The sequence below is a fragment of the Sus scrofa genome, chromosome 2, assembly GCF_000003025.6.
Source record: "Sus scrofa isolate TJ Tabasco breed Duroc chromosome 2, Sscrofa11.1, whole genome shotgun sequence".
In the NCBI taxonomy this organism is placed as follows: Eukaryota; Metazoa; Chordata; class Mammalia; order Artiodactyla; family Suidae; genus Sus; species Sus scrofa.
The window spans coordinates 76,047,873-76,063,123 of NC_010444.4; the positions used below are offsets into that span (position 1 = coordinate 76,047,873).

The window sequence follows — 15,251 nt, forward strand, 5'->3', positions numbered from 1 at the left end:
CCTCAGTGGCCCTGGGCTCTGGTCTGGGAGTGGCAGCAGTAGCACGTCCCTTTGTGTAGGTGAAAAAAACTCCATTGATTTGTAGAAAGAGCTAACGTTTGCAGAGGAAGAGGGGCAGGTTTGCAGAGCCCACAGGGGACCTTCGAAGCCAGAGGAAAACAGCCTTGCTCATGGCCTGGTAGCTCAGGAGGTCTGGCCTGCTTGGGGCTGGGGGCTGGGGCTTCAGTTGAACCCTCCAGGGCAACTGATAGCAGAATGGGCCCTGAGGATGGCTCCCCGAGAACTCAAGGGTGGGCTAACTGCTGGCTTTTGCAAGTGTGGCCTGTGGCCCAGCAGCTGTGAGGGTCCTGGGAGCACAGGCTGAGGCATCATTCTGACCGAGCTGGTTGTCAGCCCCACAGCACAAGTCAGGCTTCTGTAGCCCATGATGCCTCCCTGGGCGGTGTGTCCTTGGGGCAGCTGGTGAGTGCAGCATGGAGTGTGGCGTTCAGTCTAGGGGGTCACTCTGGCAGCTGGACGTGGCAGCCCCAGGACCCCTCACACTGTGTGCATCCATCATCAGAGATTTGGCTCCGTACAGGGTTCCGCTTGGAGCAGGAGCTCCCATCCCCTGGAAAACAGCAGTTCCAAAGCATCAGAGCCCACCCTGCCCTCGGGGCTGATCACAGGGACTTCCTTCCTTTCCCGGTGACCTTCTGACCCCAGGCAGCCAGCCTCAGACCCCTCGCCTTCCTGCCCCCATATACCTGTCACCTCTTCCACCCAAGGTTAATGGCTTTGCCCCAACATCGAATTTTCCACCTCTCCCTTTGTTGGCCTGGCACGTGGCTTCCATCAAAGCTGAAAACGAGACACGGAAAAACCCCAAGCATTACATGCCAAGGCTCGGTTCCATTTCAAAGCTTGGGGTCCCCATGTCCCAAAATGGAATAATACAAGTTCTGCAAGAAAACTTGACTCCCGCCTCCCCAAAGAAAAGCAGTTGTCCCTCCTGAATGGCTCGGTTGTAAAGAATAAAGTGAGTTTTCCAGAAGCCGCCCCCACCACGTTTCTCTGGAGGACACAGCCAGTTTCCAAATCAAATGCCACATTTTTGGCGACAGCCAAGTATCTCTCTGAGAAAAGCTGGAGATAATTAAGTTAAAAATATTTAACCACGATTTTTTTTTCTCTCTCTCTTTCTTTCTAAACAGGGTAGAGTGGTGCTGCTTCTTGGAAAAATTGAAAAAGGTATGTAACGTTTTATCTTACTTCATGAGCTTGGAATCCCTTGTTTTTTAGAAAAGGAACAAACAAGCCCAAGTATTTCACGCGCACATGACACACTGGGAATTGTGTCACTGCAAAAAGAGCGCTGGGCCCCCTGCCAGGAAACCCAAGTTCAAACCCCAGGTCCGCCTCCCAGTGGCTCAGCCACGTTCGTTCAGGCGGATTCCTTTCATCTCCTGCAACAGAAACAATACTCTTCCCAAGCATGGTGCCGAGATGAAGGGGGCTGTGGACGGGAAAAGCATAGGGCTGGGCATCGAAGTGAGTGCGAACCGTCGGGAGCCGGATCTGGAGCCACAACTGGTTTGGAAAACACGTGCCTTTCCAGGAAACTGGTCCATTTCGTGTAGATTACCTAATCCGCTGGCTGCTGGAGCCTGCAGCATCCTCCTACAAGCCTTTCCCCTACCAGATGCTCGTTGATCACGCCCGGCTCTGGTCCCTGACCCTGGTCCCTGGTGTCTCCCCATCAGTCTGTCTAAAGGCCTGCCAGAGTTGCCCCCCTCTTCCCAAAGCACTAGCTTTCGGTTTCGCAGGTTCCCCTCTCGTTTCTCTCTGTTTCGTTGATCGTAGTTTCTCACTTCCTCCTGCCGGCCTTGGTTTTCGCTGGGTCTTCCCATCCCCTCGTCCCTTTACTCGTAAAGTCCATTTGTACACTGAGACCCTCCCTCACACGCCGTCTGCAGCTGTCACTTTCTCCCTCGACCCTCACCACGGGTTTCTGCACATGGTGTTTTTGTTTTCAGGGCCCCGTGGCTTCTCCACCCCTGTGCTTGTCTGAGCCTGGTGTTTCATTTCCATGGGTTCCACCACTGATTTGGGAAGGAAAGAGCGTCTTTCTCCATCGAGGACGTAGGCAGCGGGGACCCACTGTGGGGCTTGCTGAAGAGGTGGGGGGATTGGATTGTGGTGGGGCTTCACTGCTTCACCTCTGAGCCTCTCTTTGAAAACAAAACAAAAACAAAAACAAACAAACAAAAAAAAACATTGTATTATAGTTGATTTACAATGTTCTGTCCATTTCTGCTGTACAGCAAAGGGACCCAGTTAGTTACACATATACATACCTTCTTTTTCTCACATTATCCTCCATCATGTTCCATCACAAGTGATTGGATATAGCTCCCTGTGCTATACAGCAGTCTGAGCCTCTCTTTTTTTTTTTTTTTTTTGTCTTTTGTCTTTTTGTCTTTTGTTGTTCTTGTTGTTGCTATTTCTTGGGCCGCTCCCGCGGCATATGGAGGTTCCCAGGCTAGGGGTTGAATCGGAGCTGTAGCCACCGGCCTACGCCAGAGCCACAGCAACGCAGGATCTGAGCCGCATCTGCAACCTACACCACAGCTCACGGCAACGCCGGATCGTTAACCCACTGAGCAAGGGCAGGGACCGAACCCGCAACCTCATGATTCCTAGTCGGATTCGTTAACCACTGCGTCACGACGGGAACTCCCTGAGCCTCTCTTAATGCCTTGGAACAGGGCTGCCTGCTTCATAGACACAGTGTACAGCCCAAGGGCACAGGGCCTGCTCCGTTCTGAGGGTTGGGGCACAGGCACTGGTGGTTGGCAGGGGCTGCGAGAAAGCCCCCAAGTGGCTTCCTGGGGCCACCCTGGCAAAGTACCACAGGCTGGGGGCTTAAAACTACAGAAGTGCATCCTCTCATATTCCAGAGGCCAAGTACCAAGACCAAGGTAAAGCAGGGCCCCCCCTCTCAGAAGGCTCCAGGGGAGGGTTCTTCCTGCCTCTTCAGCCTCTGGTGGTTTCCAGCATCCCTGGTGTCCTTGGCTTATAGATGCACCACCCAAGTCGCTGCCTCTGATTTCACTTGGCCTCTCCCTGTATGTGTGTCTCCTCTCCTCATGCAGTCACCAGTCACTGGATTTAGCGACACCACCACCCCCCCCCCCGCCCCGCTCCCGACTCCGGTATGACCTCATCTTAACTAATTACATCTTCAGTGACCCGATTTCCAAATAAGGTCCCATTCCCAAGGGTCAGGGGTCAGGACTGGAGTGTGTCTTTGGGGGATATGGTTTAACCCACAGCACTCCTGGCTCTGTGTGCCCTTCGTAGCCACGGGGTGGGTCCCAGAGGGTACCTGGTACCCATGGTGCTGGGATTTCAACACCCTGGGCTAGAGAGAAGCCAGAGGGCTCTGGGGCTCCCTCCCCACCTCTGAGGGACCGTGTGCTTCCTAGACATTTCAGGGCCCTGCTCCCTGTCACCCTAGAGTCTTTCTGTGGGGCTCCCCTTACAGCCTCCGGTATGGCCAGTGCTGCCCGGGGGGCCCCGGCTAATGGCCCAGTAGGGTGCAGGGGGCTTTTATCTGCAGCCCACACTGCTTTTTTTTTTTTTTTTTTTTTTTTTTTTTTTGGTCTATTTGCTATTTCTTGGGCCGCTCCTGCGGCATATGGAGGTTCCCAGGCTAGGGTTTGAATCAGAGCCGTAGCCACTGGACTATGCCAGAGCCACAGCAATGTGGGATCTGAGCCGCGTCTGCAACCTACACCACAGCTCACGGCAACGCCGGATCATTAACCCACTGAGCAAGGGCAGGGATCGAACCCGCAACCTCATGGTTCCTAGTCGGATTCGTTAACCACTGCGCCACGACGGGAACTCCCCACACTGCTTTGTGAACAGAGCCTGAGTCAGCCACACCTGAGCAGGGCCAGAGCCACCTGCACCCCCCAGCATCCTCAGCCCAGGCTTGCACGCTTCCACGCACAGGGCACTTAATCCTGGAGTCCTGAAGGCCTTTGAGCAGCTTTTGCTGTATGGCGTGGTGACACGGCTGAATCTCAGGGACCCAGGTCCCTGCCACCATCCAAGGTGTAGCCTGGAGCGCACATTTCACATCCCATACTGATGAGATGGGGCTGAGAGCTCCCGGGAGTTCGAAGGAGGATTGCAGGCACTGACACAGGCCTGGCCCATGCAGGGCTCATCATTAATCATAGTGGTCACACATGGAAACTCTCCAGCTCCCTGGACCTTGTCTGTCCCTGAGGGTGCCACACCTCTGCTTTGTGCAGCCTGCAGATGTCCCAGGCAGAGACTGCCCAGAGTGAGCAGAGCTAAACACTCGCCCCAGGTGTAGAATTGAAGGGGACACTAGGAAACACTGTCACCGTTGCTATGTTGTAGCCTGATGTAGCAATATGTCCTAAAAATCTAAGTTCATGCCCCAAAAAATCCATGGTGAAGGTTAAAAATTTCAGTTACAAAGAGGATTGCTTCGCCCTAATCCCAGCCCTATCAGATCCTGTCTCTAATGAAAACCTTGACCTCTGATTCATCATGGATATTTTGCATTCATTTTGACTTTTTAAAGAAATATTGCATGAAATATGTGATCATTGGGAGGTCCCTGGTGGCTCAGTGGGTTAAGGATCCAGTGTTGTTACTGCTTTGGTGAGGGTTCAATCCCTGGCCCAGGAACTTCCACATACCACTGATGCAGTAAAAAAAAAAAAAAAAAATGTGATCACAGTGACAGTTTTCAGATTTCATGCTTGGGGCCAGTGCCCTGCCATCCATACCCCAGCCCAGCCGACAGGAGCAATAATGACCGTGAAGATGATTATTTGAAACCCGATACTTCCCAGTGGTCACCAGTTCCCCCAGCCTCGGTCCTTTCAGGCTCTTGGTTAGAGAAGCACGGGTCCACACCCCATTTTCCTGACAGGGGGTCTAGGGCTCAGTTGCACCAGGTCCCCTGGGATATACACGTGTATGGGGATCACAGCAGAGCCACTGCCACCAGACTCAGGTGTCAGGACAGTGGCTCTGGCCTCGTGCTGCGGGATTAGGTCCCTGTGCTGCAGCACCTGCAGACACAGAGCTCTGGCCAGTGACGTCAGCCAGCTCCAGCCAGGCCTGGCTCTGCTCCCTCGCACCCGGCTGGCTGCCACACCACTTCCTGCCGACCCCCCTCGGCAGCCCAACAGATGTTTATCAGGTGCCTCCTGTGAGCCAGGCCCAGCTCCTTCTCTTATTTTGTTCTTGTAGGAGCCCCAGGGAGCAGGTTCTAGGTGAGCAAACTGAGGCTTATCAGCCGAGGAGTCCCTGAGTCAGAGAGGCCCAGGGCTGGTGGACAACAAGGCCAGGGTTCGAGCTCATTTGTCTCCACCCACAAAGCACCTGGTGGTCCGTATTAGTCCGGATTCTCCAGAGAAACAGAACCAAAATGATGTATAAATAGAGAAAGTTAGTTTAAGGAATTAAACTAGAGGCTGCCAAGTGAAGACCCAGAGCCCGTCACTGGAGAATTCCCCCTGCTCAGGAGAGGCCTGGTTTTTGTTCTGTTCAGGCCTTCATGCAAATGCATGAGGCATGCGCCCACATGTGTCCCAGAGCGTAGTCCATTTTACTCAGCGTCCACCTGTTTAAGTGGCAGGCTCATCCAGAAACACCCTCACAGAAGCATCCAGAAGAATGTTTGACCATATGCATAACTAGGCAGCCAAACTGGGCATGTAAAATTAACCATCACATGGTCTCCTAGGCTCCATGGCCACTTGCCCCCCTGGAGAGGACCCCTCAGTGCCCTCTGGGGCCATCGCTACTTTCCCTGAGAGAGTTAGGTCGGGGATAGCCATGGGAGTTCGGTGAGAAGGTGAGCTGAGGAGGCAGGCTCTGAGAAGCCAGGTGCTCAGAGGTTTGTGCAGGTGTGTCCACAGAGCATGAGTCGCAGCAGACAAAAGGTGGACACAACCCCAGCCCACCAGTGGATGAGGAACATCACTCAGCCTGAAAAGGAGAGAAGTACCGACAGCTGGTTCCACATGGATAGACCTTGAGACCACGATGCTCAGTGAGAGAAGCAGACACAGAAGGACATACAGTATGTGACTCCTCTGGCATGAAATGTCCAGAACAGGCAAATCAACAGAGACAGAGTGGGTTCATGGTGTCAGAGGCTGGAGAGGGGGTGGGAGTGACTGTTCATGGTGGGGGCCAGGAGTTTGCCTGGGGCGTCTGCTCCAATCCTTACCTGCTCCATCCCCCTCTCAACAGCTGGAGCAACTTCTGAAAATGTCCTTGAGTCTGTCCCTGCCCTCCTCAAAAACCCGCCAAGGCCCCTGAGCCCTCAGAAAATCAAGTACAAAGTCAAAGCTTGTCTCTCACTTCCCTCTGCCTGGAATTCCCCCCCACCCACCCCATCCTGCCTGCTTTGGACTAAATGTTGTGTCCCGCCAACCTCCACACACAGAATGCATGTCGAAGCCCTATTCCCAATGTGACAGTATCAGGAGGTATGGCCTTTGGGAGGTGACTGACTAGGTCATGATGGTGGGCCCCTTGTGAATGGGATCAGTGCCCTTAGAAGGGGCTGAAGCAACCAGAGTTCTCTTTTTCCACCCTCTGACCCCATCCTCTGGCTGGGGGTGTTTCCCGGATCATGCAGTGTGCCATCCTGGGCCTCCCTGTGTGGGGTCACATCTTGTATAGGGACCTGTTTTCACCCAGATAATTGGTACACCTGCCACTGAACTGTATACTTTAAAATGGTTAAAATGAGGAGTTCCCTGATGGTGCAGCAGGTTACAGATCTGGTGTTGTCACTGCTGTGGCATAGGTTTGATCCCTGGCTCGGGAACTTCAGCATGCTGCAGACACGCCCCCCCCCCAAAAAAAAGGTAAAGTGGCAAAAGTTATGTCACCTATATATTTTTATCATGATTTTTTAAAATTAATAGTGTAATATACCCCCAAACCATTGAATGAGGCAACACTTTAAATGGTGAATTGCTTGGTTGCTGAATTTATATCTTAGCAAAGCTGTCAAAAAGGAGAAGAGGAGGAGGCAGAGAAGTTGAATCACAGCGATTTGTTTTCTTTCCTGTGTTCCCAACATCCCCGGGCTATGCCAGGGTAACGGGGACAGATGTTTGCAAGTGTCTAGCAGGGAAGAGTGCAAAACAGGAATGGAGACCTAGGCTCTATCTCAGCAGGTGGTTGCCGTGACAGAGGCATCGTCCCTGCCATGCCTGGCATGGGACCCATCTGGGTGTAAGTGGGTGCACTTAGGCACATCTGCAGTAGGTGGTGAAGGCACAGACAGCGAGGGAGGAGACGGGGCTCTGATGAGGTGGGAAAGTCCTGGGCTTTTGCAAGTGGGGTTCCAGGTGACTTGTTTGAAAAGGCGCCAAGGAGTGTGGCTGGTGATGAATGCTTTCCTTTCAAAGTGGCTCTTTGGAGTTCCTGTTGTGGCTCAGAGGGTTAAGAACCCTACTGGTATCCATGAAGATGTGGGTTCGATCCCTGGCCTCGCTCAGTGGGTTAAGAGTCAGGCATTGCCGCAAGGTGTGGCATAGGTCGCAGATGGGGCCCAGATCTGGTGTTGCTGTGGCTGTGGCATAGGCTGGCTCTGACTCGACCCCTAGCCTGGGAACTTCCATATGCTGCAGGTGTGGCCCCTAAAGAAAAAAAAAAAAAAAAGGCTCTTTGGCTTGGAATTGATAGATCAGCAAATCTCTTTCCCTGATGTAGCCCCTTCCCTGACATGACTGGGGAGCCACAGCTGGCTGCCTCCTGGCCCTATCATTCCCCAGCTGCGTGGCTTGGGACTGGCTTCTCCAAGCAGGACATACACTGTACCTTCCTAGAGCAGTCATTCTAGTCAAAGACTTTGGAGTCAGGAGGGAGATGTTATTATGTCTTTTACATCAGTGTTGTATTTTCTATTAATACTCTTTTTACAGTCGCATAACTTAATTCAGGAGTGGCAGGCCCAAGTGACATGACACTGGTGGGAAGAATGAGGGAGCGTCCTGGCAGGCCCTATCAGGCCACATCCCCGTCCATCTCCTGCAGGCTTGGGTCCTCTCTGCAGGTCATGCCCCTCTGCTGTATTAGTTAGTGATGCTGCATAACAAACTATCCCAAGCTCCACCCACTCATCATCTCACAGCGAGTCAGTGGTCCAGGCACAGCCTAACTGTGTCCTCTGCTCCATGTCCCACCAGGCCACCAGGCCATGTTCTTGCCCAGAAGCTCACCTGGGGGAGACTCTGCTCCAGGGTCCCTGAGGTATAGGCAGAATTTGTTACCTCGAGGCTGTTACCTTAGGCACTGGGTCCTGGGTGCCTGCTGCCTTTCAGCTGGAGGCTGCCAGCAGCTGCTACAGGTCACCTACTGCTCCTTGCATGTGGGCTTCATCCGGCCAGCAAGGAGGGGCTCCAGGGCAGGGGCAGAGGTCTGGCAGCTCTGCCTGGCTCTCTGAGAACGCAGAGTCCTGTGAGGACCCCACAGGGCCCATGCATTAGAGACTTCCTAATGTGCGGTGCCAGCCCAAGCCACCTCTCCTAAGTCCTTCAGGGACCCTGAGAGCCAGGCACCCAGCCCCCCAGCCATGGCTCCCCTTTCTGGCGAGAGCAGCAGGAGACCTTGGTGCTTCCCGGGCAGCCGGGCTTGGCTGCGTTTCTGCATTAACAAGAAAAGGCGTAATGGAATTTGGATGGACGAGAAAGGAGATGTCAGCGTGAGCTGAACCAGACACTCAGTCTCATTGTTAGACATTCCGGGCGGGTCAGCGAAACCTCATCTTGGGGCAGAGGCCGCTGGAAGCCAAGATTAACTCACTCTGGCCGGGGGCTTTCTGCACCCCCTCGAGAACCCGGGCCCTGACATCCCTCCTTCCCAACCAATCAGGGGGCTCAGGGCACCCTGGATCACCAGGAGCAGTAGTTCTGCAGTTGGCCTCTGGAAGATTCCACAGGAGACACCACAGTTCCACACGTGCTCCCCTTCCATGTCCTATGAGGATGCAGCCCAGCAGCACTTTTGTTGAGGCTAAAACCTGCATCTCAGACAAGACTGCTGCTTCTCTGCCCCCCTCCATCTCCCACCCCTCGGTGCTGGGCTTGAAGGTCAGGCTTCCAGCCAGGACACACAAAGGTCAGCGCCAAGCCAGGTTTCCATCCAGAAATTTTGATGCTTTGCTGCAGCGCAGGACATCCTGAGCTTTGACCGCAAACCCCTGTGTCCACACCTGGTGAGCATCTGGGGCCCCTCAGGAGTTTTAACACTAATGATGCGTGGCCTGAGCCTACAGCAGGTGCCCCAGGAGCCACAGCAGTGGCCTTGGCTCACCCGGGCTTCTCCCTTGAAACTGATGGAGCCAAAACAATGTATACATTTCACAGGAAAGAGGACCCTGGGCGGGGGTCCCCCCTCCCCGCCCCAAACCACTGACACAGCCCAGCCGTCCTCTGTGGGGGGCCATCCTGGGCACTGCAGGGTATCGGGCAGCACCCTTAGCCCCACCCCCTCCATGCCAGGAGCCTCCCCCTGCTGGGAAGACCACAGATGTCCCTAGATTTCACCAGTGCCCCCTCTGCTCTAGAGTCTGGCTCCCCACACCAGGCAGCTCTCTAAAGTTGTTCAAGTAATTATACTGTTGGCCCTCTTTTTTTAACATGAAAAATGTCCCTACTCTAGCTAGCCCCTGGGGAGAGCCTCTCTGGGTCTGTTTGGTTCCAGCTCTTTTTAACAACATCAAGGTGGAACAGCAATGCTCAGGAACCACTGGTCACACTGGTGCTGCCATCTTGGCCAGTGACCCAGAGCTCAGAGCAAGAAGCTAGAGCCTGTGACCCAGGCCCGAGGTCCGTCCTCAGCAGCACTGCACCTGATCTGCAGAGTGCGCCATCCCAGGCACATGCCTACCAGTGGCATCCACCATGGACTTCAAGTGTGGCCAGGTCCTCTGCCCCTGGGAGGCCTATCCTTGGAAAGCGATTCATCCTGGGGACAGAGTGAATTCCTGGAAGGAGCCTCCTTTGTAAACGCCCTGAACTGCTGTAACCAAACCCTCCCATCCAGATGGTCCCTTGGTGCTCAGCTTCCAGCTGCAGCCCCCAAAGATGCCCACATTCTCTACTTCCAGGTGCTTGGACGTGTGACCTCATGTGGCAGAGGGACTCTTCAGAGGGGGTTAAGTGAAGGCCTCTGAGATGGGGGTGATCCTGGATTCCCCCGGGGCCCAGTGTCGTCACAAGGTCCTCATAAGAGGGAGGCAGGAGGATCAGAGGCAGAGAGAGACAGGAGATGCTGCGCTGCTGGCTGTGAGGATGGAAGAAGGGATGCAGCACCTCTAGAAGCTGAAAGAGGCAGAAACCAACTCTTCCTTGGAGTCTCCAGAGAGATCGGCCCTGCCCACACCTGGGTTTAGCCCCATGAGGCCGGAGTCAGACTCCTGTCCTCAGGGCTGTGAAATAATCAATGTGTGGTTTTGAGCCACCAGATTTGTGGGAATTGGTGGCCACAGGAAATGCAGCCCAAGGAAGGTCCGGGGAGCTGTGGGATACCCCAAGGAAGGATTCTGATGCGGCCTGTGCACAGACAGTGGACCAGGAGCTTCTCAGAGGGGGTGACACTTCACAGGGTTTTGCAGGATGTGTAGGAGTTTGTCCAGGCCCAGGTGGGAAGGCCTGGACCTGCCCTCCCTCTCTCACAGCCTCCTGCCCTTTAGCTCTGAGCTACACCCTCACGGGGCCAGGGTGACGGCATTTCCTTGGTGCCGGGAAGCTGAGAACAGGGGTGACCTGATCCACGGGCACTCAGCGCACTGGCCCGGCCTGGTTCCCAGCTTGCACACCCTCACATGACTACAGTCATCCTCTGGGTGGACAGAGAGGGCCCTTTCTTCTGCTCCTGCATCAGCTGCACTGTCACCCTCTGTCACCGCGGCTCATTGTCCTCCCGCCTCCGGGCTTCAGTCGAGGGCGGCCACTTGCCCTGCAGCTCTGTTTTCCCCTCGCTTGTGGGCATCTCATTCATTCTTTTTTTTTTTTTTTTTTCCTAGCCTTTTCTAAATATAGCTGCCCGGGGACCCAATTTAGCCCGTGTACAAAAGGACCAGCTGACAGGGAGTCACAAGACGCTGGTCTCTAGGGGGTACGCGCCTTCTGTTGGGAAACGTCTGCCTGGCAAAGACCCAACTGGTCTTTCACAGCCCCCGCATCCCACCAAAGGTCACGATGCACAAGGTCACAGAAGGCCCTTACATGGCCAGCCCTCTCCACGCCAGGCCAGGGTGACCTTGACCCTGGAGAAGCTCAGGCCCAGAGCTGGGAGCCCAGAGCCAGCCCTGGCTGGGGGTAGGGGGTAGCTCGGCTCCTGGCTTCTGGGGGGCTGTAAGAGATTTTGTCTCCTTTGTAGTAAAGTCCCAATGCCAGTGTGGTGGGAGTGGCCCTTCACAGGTCCCCTCTCTGTGTGACCCTGCTTGGGGCCAGGGGCAAGACCAGGAGACCATCCCACCCCAGCTGCTGAGGACCCTGCAAGGCACCTGCCCCTCCCTCTGAGCTGATCACCCTAACATACAATGTGCGTGCATCTCTGCAGAGCTTAGACCAGGGCTCCCCCCTCAGCACCACAGACACTGGTGCCAGGTTGTTCTCTGCAAGAAATCCACAGCCATGGAGTTCCCGTCATGGCTCAGCAGTTAATGAACCTGACTAGCATCCATGAGGACGTGAGTTCGATCCCTGGCCTCACTCTGTGGGTTAAGGATCCAGTGTTGCAGTGAGCTGTGGTGTAGGTTGCAGACACGGCTTGGATCTGGCATTGCTGTGACTGTGGCGTAGGCTGGTGGCTACAGCTCCGATTCAACCCCTAGCTTGGGAACCTCCATATGTCACGGGTTCGGCCTTAAAAGGCAAAAAAAGAAAGAAAGAGAGAAAGAGAGAGAGAAAGAGAGAAAGAGAGAAAGAAAGAAAGAAAGAAAGAAAGAAAGAAAGAAAGAAAGAAAGAAAGAAAGAAAGAAAGAAAGAAAGAAAGAAAGAAAGAAAGAAAGAAAAGGGAGTTCCTTTTGTGGCGCAGTGGTTAACGAATCCGCCTAGGAACCATGAGGTTGAGGGTTCGATCCCTGCCCTTGCTCAGTGGGTTAAGGATCCAGCATTGCCGTGAGCTGTGGTGTAGGTTGCAGACGTGGCTCGGATCCCGAGTTGCTGTGGCTCTGGCGTAGGCCAGTGGCTACAGCTCCGATTCGACCCCTAGCCTGGGAACCTCCATATGCCACGGGAGCGGCCCAAGAAATAGCAACAACAACAACAACAACAGAGACAAAAAGACCAAAAAAAAAAAAAAAAAGAAAGAAAGAAAGAAAGAAAAGAGAAAAGAAAGAAAAGAAAAGGTCCACAGCCATGACGGTGCACACTGGTGCAGCCATCAGCCAGCCAGCTCCCCAGCCCTGCAAGAGGGTGGCTTATTCTCAGCAGAAGCCCGGAGCCTGCTTTCCCAAACCTCATCTCATTCTGTTTTGCTTTGGGATTTTTTTTCCTCTTTAACACAGCAGCCCGCCCGCCTCCTCTGCTTCTGAACGCAGTGTACCGGGAGCGGGAGCAGTTCTTTAGCCCCGGTGGGGAAGAGCCTGCTTTCCCACCCCTGCTTTGTTTGTCCTCCTGTCAAATCTGGCTGGAGGTTTGTGTTTGGGAGGGTTTTGTGTTTTTTCCTTCCTCTTTAATGTCAGGCGGGGATGAGGGTCAGACTGCCGGGCCCTGGGAGGAAAGAATTCAGAAGCTCGGTGAGCTGTAAAGCTACCGGTTCCGGAAGTTTTAAAGCAAAATGAAGGCTGTTTCTGTTCTCTCCGAGGACAAGCAGTCTCTGCCGCCTGCCTGCCTCCCCTCCACACACACACCCCCACCCCTTCCCGAAAGCAGAGCTCTGCAGGCCCAGGACAAGGCTGGGGACAACAGGGACACTGGCTCCTGCTGCCCAACACCGCCTCCTTCCACAAGGCCACCTTCCTCAGGTTCTGACTCACCCAGCTCACTGGCCATACGAGCCCCAGCTGCCTGGATGAGGAGGCTGGGAGGAGGATTTCAGAACTGCCTGGAAGCAGCCAGGCTCTGAGCTGGGATTCACCAAGGCCGACTTCCTGTGCCATCAGGAGATGACATGCATGTGGTGCTCATGTCCTGGAGCAGGGTGGCCTGCTGATGGAGAAGCCGCCAGGAATACCTCTGGTTTGCACACTTTACCTGCGCCTCAGGGCTGGTGCAAAAGAGAAGGGCAGCCGCTCAGTGTCCTGTCCATGCCCAGCGGGAAGAGTGGATGCCAGCCCCACAACCAGCATCTAGCACAGAAAGTGCTAGAAAAAAGCAGGCTGACAGTCAGAAGACCCCTCTCAGGCCCCCCTGGCCAGCACATCAGCTCTCCAGGCCACCTAACAAGCTATCGAGTCCAGCTTATGGTTCTGGGAGTCAGTGGTCAGGCCGAGGTATGGCCACCCTCTCTGCTCAGGGCCTCACCAGGCTGCAGTTGAAAGCCTCATCTGGAGCTCATTTTGGTTGTTCCAGAATTCAGTTCCTTGCAGCCATAGCACTGGGCTTCCCCTTCCCTTGCAACCTCCTCCATTTCTTGTCACCTAGCCACCTCCATCGTCAGAGCTGGCAACAAGGGCTCTCCCTCATGTGGGATCCCTTTCACCCTTGTTCCCCTGATTAGAGTAGGCCCACCAAGGACAGCCCCTATCATGGACACAAGGTGGCCCCAGAGCCATGTCCCCTAGTATTCTCGGGTGCTGCACACTTAGAGAGGGGATGGCACAAGGTCACTGGGCGTCATCGTAGAGGTGTGGACAGACCCCACGAGGCCCTTGCTAGGTTGCTGGTGAAGGTGGGGTGTGTGACAAAGGCTTCATAATTGCCAGCCAGTCCCCCAGGTGCGGCCCAGGGGGGTCACTCCAGGTCACAGGTGGGGGGGGGGGCATTAGCCCTGACTCAGGGTAGGCCCTGAAACCAGCACCACACCCCAGAAATAAAACCTTCATTCCCATGTCTCATGAGCCTCCCTGTTGTCATTAATGGCAAAATTCAGGACAGAGGCATTGACATGAGGGCTCTGTCAAGGGATTCTAATCCAGTGCTTCTCAACTGGAGGGGTGGTCCTGCCCCCTGGAGACATGGGGCTATGTCTGGGGACACCTGTGGTTGTCACAGCTAAGGGGTTTCTGGTGTGGGGAGGGCAGGGATGCTGCTCTGCCTCCCACAGTGAATGACCTGCACCAGTGTCAGCAGGGCTGTAGGGGGACAGGGGGAGGACAGACCCTGGACTAGTTCATCCTCCTCAGGACAGTAGGTGGCCTTTTGGGGACATTCTCTCTCTCTGAGAGCCAGGGCTCCCACCTCACCTCATCCCAGGCCTGGTAGCTCATGCTGCTTCTAGTCGTTGTATCTCTGAGATGCAGAACAGAGGAGCAGCGGGCTAGGGGGAGAACAGAGTCCTGAACCCCCTGTTTTCAATCCTCCAGCACTACGTGACCCGCTTTTCCATGAACGGAGCAGTTAGTCTAGGTCTTGCCTAGAACCTCCCTGGGGGAAGAGGTGCAGCCGTGGCTTCCCAGGAACCGGCTGCTCTGCAGGTCCACATTCTGCAGGTTGTGGAAATGACAGCCTGGCCGGCTGGGGCGGGGTCCTCAGGAGCTCCCTCTAGGGCCACCAGAACCAGAAGCCGCTCCTCGAAGGCCCTGCTCCCCTTGCCTCTGCCCCGCCAGCCACATTTTTCACATTCTTTTCCTTCTACGCAGCCTGAAGCAGCCAACTTTCAGAGGCTTCCACTGGCATCCTGTCCTCTCTTCTGGTGAGGAGGCAGCACTGGTGGCCGGTGTCGTTTCTCAGGCCGGCCGAGCGGCACCCTCCCAGCTATGCGAGCTATGTATGGAATTCAAAGCCATTGCAGGCATGGCATTCTCGCTGTCACTGCTTCCTGAGCAGCCGGAAAGCACCTCCGGTGCTGAGATGGCATCGCAGGCTGAGCAGGGGGCATGTCTGCTGGGGCCTCTGTGTCTGCCTGCCAGAGATGCCCTGCGGGATGGGGTGTCCTCCCTGGCCGCCTGGGCTACATGCCCATCCCACTCTCCCATCTGCCCTGCGCCTCAGCCTCGGGGCCCCAGGCTGGCTGGCTGCTTCTTGGCTTTGCCTCCAACAAGGTCTCAGATCCCTGTCTGCCATGTGTTCCTCCCCCCACCCCGCCAC

At 54.9% G+C, this 15,251-nt stretch overlaps 1 protein-coding gene across 4 annotated transcripts in view; it reads left to right on the top strand.

Moving 5' to 3' along the window:
• The window catches only part of GNG7 (G protein subunit gamma 7), a 153,681-nt gene that overhangs the window by 117,996 nt on the left and 20,434 nt on the right, over nt 1-15,251 (top strand). For 3 of the 4 annotated variants that reach the window (XR_002341702.1, XM_021084181.1, XM_021084178.1), the window contains one exon: nt 1,194-1,230. The gene's annotated coding sequence lies outside the window, so the exon portion shown is untranslated. Of the gene's footprint in view, nt 1-1,193; nt 1,231-14,803; nt 14,857-15,251 lie in introns of all 4 variants that reach the window. The other variant, XM_021084179.1, reaches the window with a different exon arrangement.